Raw genomic sequence first — 6,859 nt, forward strand, 5'->3', positions numbered from 1 at the left:
TAAGGTTTTGGTATAAAAAAATATAATCGATTATATAAACATGCACCAGCTCACATAATTGCGGGAAAAATTAGCATTGATATAACATTCATAACAAGTTAATTAATTCATATTTTTTCCATTAACAAAATATTTTATGTATTGACAAAAGAATTGAGGCGATAGGTTTTACTGAAAACGTATAATTTTAGGTTTTCTTGATATAAAGTTTTGTGTGTAGAAATAGTATAATAATAAAAATCGGTAAAGCCCTTAAAAAAAATTAATTTTTGTCTTAAATCTGAACATTGAAATGCATGGTTAATATCGGTGTCAATTCCTCTTTCTAGAGGACAAATAACACCAGAAAATAAATGAAAAAACATTTTAACTGTCATTATATTAAATAAAGCGGTACATAGAAATTAATTTTAAGTTCGACTTAGGTAATAAGATTCTGAAGACGAAAAATATTGTGTAAGACAAAAAAAATATTTACTAATAGTGTAAGGTTAGCTATATTTAACTAATATACAAATATGATGATGTTGCTGTCACATCTTACTTTGAATACTTCTTGACTTAAACCGGACATGAGATCAAGGGAACCAAATTAACTATTACTGAAGCCGTCTTAATTTTATAAATGAATTGTCTCCAGACGAGATATTAATTCAAGGTAATGTAAATAATTAACTGTCTAGTCTACGGTCAATAGTTATTCACTTAGTAAGTTTATTATCTTGGTTATTGTCTTGAACTCACTCAGATAACCGAATCTGATGTGAGCGATGAAATCACTTAATTTCTTTTTATGCTCTGTAAGTGCAAATACCTAATTGTTGTTTCTTAAATTAATGGAAATTGTATTAAGTGTAATTTTAAAATGATTATGCTTTCATTGTTAAATCTATTTTATGTCGTTGGCATTAATGTCTCATTTAGAATGTCATTTTTTTTATTCCTATTTTTCGTGCTATGAATTTTATTGTACGAAATTTTGAAAAGACGTGATCGTTAGTGAATTATTTTTATTTCTATTCCCTTCAAGTTACGTCTTTGTGCATGAAAATAAATATGTGTTTCTAGTAATAAATAAAGGAAATAATGTCAAATAAAATATAGTTCAATTAATTGTTAATTACATGTTAATCACGGTCTTTTATATTGGATATAACTTAGATTTATTAATTTATAATCAAAATATTTATTAAGCGTATCATCACCGGCTAGAAATGAAAAGATTTAAATTAAAAATATGTTAAAACCGTTTTATAGGCCGCTTAATCATTCTTATATGATTAGAGTGTACATATGACGAGACGAAACCTCTTAGCATTCAATGGATTAACCGTGCGGATGCCGGGTCCATCGCGTCGCAGTGAGAGGAGCTTCAACATTGCCTGGGACTTGCGACCCAGGTGTAAGTTTAAGGGGCTCCTATCTAACGCGCGTTAAACGCTCACCTCCACCGTCCAAGCTCCTCTCTCTACATCTAATGTAGGGAATAAAAAAATAGATGTACAATGTTTCCGCCCGGGATCGAACCGGGGACCTTGTGCGTGTGAAGCACACGTGATAACCGCTACACTACGGAAACTGTTAAGAAAATATCAATAAAACATATTCTGATTGTAATAATTTTTTTATTTCGACTGGATAGTGTCTGACTATACTTGTTGATATGTGATTGTAGATTCGGAAGGCGCCATCTCATTAACAGCCTATTGACTCTAGCTTGAAGACGCATAAATTATAATAAGAACACACACACACGCAGATAAACTGTTGCAATACTTTGCTGTGATCATGAGGAGGAAAGAGGCAATAATGAAGGATTCAATCCTGCCGCGGGACTGGTTATTCGATGAAAAAATTGTTGCATTGCCAATGTCAACAGAACTGAATAAAACAAGTTCTTGCGACTTCCTGATATTAATATATATTCTTTTCGAAATTAGTAAAAAGATTTACATTTAAATGTTTAAAATTAAACAAAATTTCATTAAAAAATTAGCACGCAGACTTGTTGTGTCATAGAGCGTCCTCTTTAACTTTAATAGACTTTATTTAAACAACAAAGGATACTGTTTACTTTAAATGTACGACATTTAATCAGTGACGTTAAGGATACATAATTATTATTTTTTTCTCCTATATAAATGTGTTATGTTAAAAAAATCACAAATTCCAATATTTAATTCATTACGTACAACAAAATTAAACAACAGTGGGTTAGAAAATCTATCGTATATTAAAATTTTATTTAATTCAGTGCATATAAAAATATTTTTCCATGAATATTATTGTTAAAATAATATATATCCAAAAATTTATATAATTTAAATTATATTCTATTCATTGTTGAACGATCTACTCGACGTGAGCCTGCACAATACAATGGTGACTAAAATTATGATAATCAATTAACAGAATTAATAAGTTACGATTTATTGATGAAGGCACATCGTTGGTCGTTTTGAAGGAAATATATTTTAGCTAATAGTGAGAAATAAGTGTAAGAAAGCACAATAAGTGTGAATGTTAATTTATCACTCTTGATAAATGTACATTGTTGTTACGTTCGAGGGATATTCACATCAGCTAACTTCCTGTATCAAGTGAGAGAATCGTTATATATTATATAAATTCTAAGTAGCAATTTTAGCATTTTCCATAAATGTGTATCGGTTATTTGGCCGGAATCTAGTTCAGATCTCTTCTAATACTACAACTATTCTTTAAATTATAACTCGTAGTTTTATCGTAAACTGCTAATGTAAAGTTATTATTTAAATTTATATCGCGAGTAAAAATTTTTAAATAACAAAATGAATTTGAGATTCGTCCCATTCGAATAGCAAATCGGAGTTGCGAGGGTACTTTTCATGAAAATGTCTATTTTAAAAAAAATATTACAATTTTAAAATACTCTCTCACCGCATACAGATACACAATTGAAATAAATTAGAGCTAGTGCTAAAGAATCCTCGTTTACTTGACATCATTACGTTTTGGAAAGCGCCGAGTTCTGTTGAAGTACAGCGGAATAAGAATGAAGCGATACAGCTATCGGTTTTAAAAATATTGTCATTGTTGGTTAGAGTACTTTTCTATAAAAGGAAATAAAAAAATATAATTTTCAGAATGAAAACATAAAAGTTATCCGATATATTTTCTGAATGAAACATTGTTGTGACTGTTAAAGAAATAGTTTTATATAGAAATCAATTATGTATGAACGTTATGTATAAATAAAAATTATATTTCAATAGGCAATACATATATACGTAAGGTTTACGATAAAAAGATACATTCAAACAGAAGGTTTATTATGAATTAATGTGTTTTATATAATAAACGAAATAAAGTAATTCAATGTGCTCTTAATGTTTAATAAAATGTAACATCAATGCGATCTCAACGAACTAATTATCAAAAATATATCCAAGAAACAAGTTAATATATTTCTTAATAAGTATAAGAAAATATAGTGAATTCTTAACGAAACTGATTCCTAAAAGATTTAAGGAAAAAGATGAAAGGATGAAGCTTAAAGTGTTATGTGTTTAAAGCATTTATATAAATATCATCATCATCATCAGCCTATCGGAGCCCACTGCTGAGCAAAGCCTCTTCTCACATGGAGAAGGTTAGAGCATTAATCACCAAGCTTGCTCAAGACTGGTTGGCGATTTCAATCTTATAATTTGAAATTATAAGACCAGGTTTCCTCACGATGTTTTCCTTCACTGTATGTCAGTGGTGTCTAAATACTCTTAGAAAGTACATATGACTCGGAAGAGATCACATTGGTACTTGCCAGGTTGCGAATCCGCGCCCTCACGTATGAGAGGCGGGCCTTTAACCTCCAGGCCATCACGACTTAATATAAATACGTATCATAATACTATGTTGTACAATTAAAATAAACAGTTCAAAAGTTTTTGTGAACATTCTTTAAAGATATCTCTTTGTTGTTTGAAGGAAGTTTATTAAAGTTTTAAAGGATCTCTTAATTGTGAAGATGATCTATGACGTAGTACTTAGAGCATTAATTCCTCTCCGTTTTAGCCGTCGTTTTTACAATTTCTTTTAGTTTTTCCAACCTTTTAATAAATTTAATTGTTATAAATATCAGTTTCCTAAGCACAAGTTTCTACTACACTACATACTAGGTGCCTCGCGTTTTTTATTCATACAATGTAGTAAAGGTTTTTGTACAGTTTAGACAATAATTTAAAATTATTTTCTCACATCGTTATGCACCTCTGACGACAATTAGTTTATATTTTTTATAAAAATCCATGGCCTTATTTACCAAAACGAATTGGATGCTGATTGCTGTATAATGGAATTGCTTGAGATTTTTTGGAAAGGATATGTTATTATGTGCACTCATTCCAGATAAATATATAAGTTAGTTCATTTCTTTTATAGCCATGTCGTAGCAACAACAAACCAACTGAATATTGTCCTTTAGGATTCGATTAAATATAAAAAAAAATCTAAGTTAAGTATTCAATTCTTCAATTTCAATCCATTCAATTAAGTATTCTTAAATTTACTTCTGTTGTAGTTTTGTCTTTGGACAACAATTTTGCTTACACTTCATATATTCCTCGTTCAATTAAATGTAAAGTATAAATATTTATTAAATTTCAATAAAGTTTACTTAATGTACAAGACGCAGCTTGTTATAAGTGTATTATTTCTTATCAATTTCTTTTAAAGTTGTCAACGGTTTCCGTAGTGTAGCGGTTATCACGTGTGCTTCACACGCACAAGGTCCCCGGTTCGATCCCGGGTGGAAACAAATTGTTTTTGTAGATTCCTATAAAATAAATATTTGGTAGTATCGAAGGTTTGTATAGCGGAAACACAGTTTTCATTGATTTCTTTTAACAGTCTTTTTGAAATCAGAGTAGTTTTTTTCTGATTTAGTAACCGTCTTTCAAATTTTAAACTGGGTGCTAATTGTTTACTAAAAAAAGACGACGAAAACTTCTTATCTTTTCATGGAGTCACCTTACGACAGCCGGGTCCATCGCGTTACAGGGAGAGGAGCTGCAACAGTACCTGCCACTTACGACCCAGGTGTAGGTTCAAGGGGCCCGTATCTAACGCGCATTAAAAGCTCATTTCCACCGTACAAGCTCCTCTTTCTACCTAACCAAATTTTAAACGAACCTACTAGGGCTGTCTTCGAAGTACGTTCCAAGAGTGAATTGATGTTAGTTTTGGACAGGCCCAAGTCTCTTAATAGGTTGTAGAGAGATTTAGCAGTTATACTACTAATCTATTTCTAGGAAGTTCGTTATTGAACTCGTAATACTTATTGACCTTGATGGTATTGTCTTTGGGGGTCTTGGTTTCCCAAGAAACCGTAATCTCTATTAGAAAGAACATAAAACCTTTATTATTCGATGCGTAAAATTATTTAAAATAAAAAACTATTGATTTTATAAAGAAATTAACTACTTTTTGTGGCAGCAGAGGGTGCAAGAAAAATCAGTTTTCCTCATAAATTACATTTAAGTTACAATTAAGACTGATAACTAACAACTTCTAAAGAGGTTTCTTTAAGTCAGTGGTTGACTCCAGACTGAATATATGTTAAAACCTATTGTCGTACTATAAGCTATTCCTTGGAGATGCCGTTCGTTGACCCTTTTAACAATGTTCTTCTTGGTTTGTCCAATGTATGACAAATCACAGTCGCTATCAAGTTTGTGTAGACCCACTTGATCTACATTAATTACACTCAAGAATTGGCTTATATTTTATGCGTTTAATGTTTTTTTGATGGGAGTTTTATTTTAAGATGATGAATTTTGTTAGTAACTTAAGTTGAAGTTCCTCTCCCTGCAACGCGATGGACCCGGCACCCGCACGGTGAATCCATGGAACGCTGAGAAGTTTTGTCTCATATGGAAAATTGTCACCCAACTATGGATGGCTTCAAATGCTTCTTGGTTGCTGGCGAAACCCTTCTGTGCTGCAGGGAGGTTGTTGATGTAAATAACATACTTGGCCTCTAGATTATAAGAACGACAATTGTTAGACCCTCGGAAACATAGATTTTCCTGCAGTTGCTTACTAGCTTTGATGTGTGTGTGTTTTCCCATTGTGATACACATTTTAATGTGCGTGTTTCCTATTAAAAGTATGTCCCAGAATATGGTCCGGATTCCTAATCACAAGTATATTAAGACAAACTGAAGACAAATAAAAATTTGCCTGTGATTGTATAGTGAATTGATTATTAGTATTTATAGATATAAGGTTATTAAAGAAAGCATATGTTTAATTTCTTCTTAATTATGTGAAGGTGGCATCTAAATCTTAAGGATTTAGCTGGAGCAGAGCAAAGGGGTTGGGCCGAACGTCTTCTATCAAAGGCAACGCCGGAGATCCATGAACTCATTGCCATTCCATCTATTTGTATATAGAATTCATCTTTCCACAAAAGGTAGTCAGATGTTAGGCTATGCTTAAATAGCTGTCTGAATTCTATAGACACATTATTGTCCTTTAACACTATCTTTACAACAAAAATTATTAATTTGATTTTAGTTGTCATTCATATTATTTAATAATTAGTCTCTTAAAAGATAAAATGATTCTCTCTGCAGTCTTAAGGTTTTGGTATAAAAAAATATAATCGATTATATAAATATGCACCAGCTCACATAATTGCGGGAAAAATTAGCATTGATATAACATTCATAACAAGTTAATTAATTCATATTTTTGCCATTAACAAAATAATTTATGTATTGACAAAAGAATTGAGGCGATAGGTTTTACTGAAAAAAAACGTATAATTTTAGGTTTTTTTGATATAAAGCTTTATGTGTAGAAATAGTATATTGTAGGA

The 6,859-nt window shown here is 31.1% G+C and overlaps 2 non-coding genes across 2 annotated transcripts; one reads left to right on the plus strand and one right to left on the minus strand.

Annotated features, from left to right (window-relative positions):
• Window positions 1-1,506: 1,506 nt before the first annotated feature.
• Window positions 1,507-1,579, minus strand: Trnav-cac (transfer RNA valine (anticodon CAC)). The gene has a single exon. It is a non-coding gene; the product is annotated as a tRNA-Val (tRNA).
• A 3,143-nt stretch (window positions 1,580-4,722) lies between these two features.
• Trnav-cac (transfer RNA valine (anticodon CAC)) lies at window positions 4,723-4,795 on the plus strand. Its single transcript has one exon. It is a non-coding gene; the product is annotated as a tRNA-Val (tRNA).
• Window positions 4,796-6,859: the final 2,064 nt, after the last annotated feature.

Source organism: Danaus plexippus, chromosome 27 (assembly GCF_018135715.1).
Source record: "Danaus plexippus chromosome 27, MEX_DaPlex, whole genome shotgun sequence".
Classification (NCBI taxonomy): Eukaryota; Metazoa; Arthropoda; class Insecta; order Lepidoptera; family Nymphalidae; genus Danaus; species Danaus plexippus.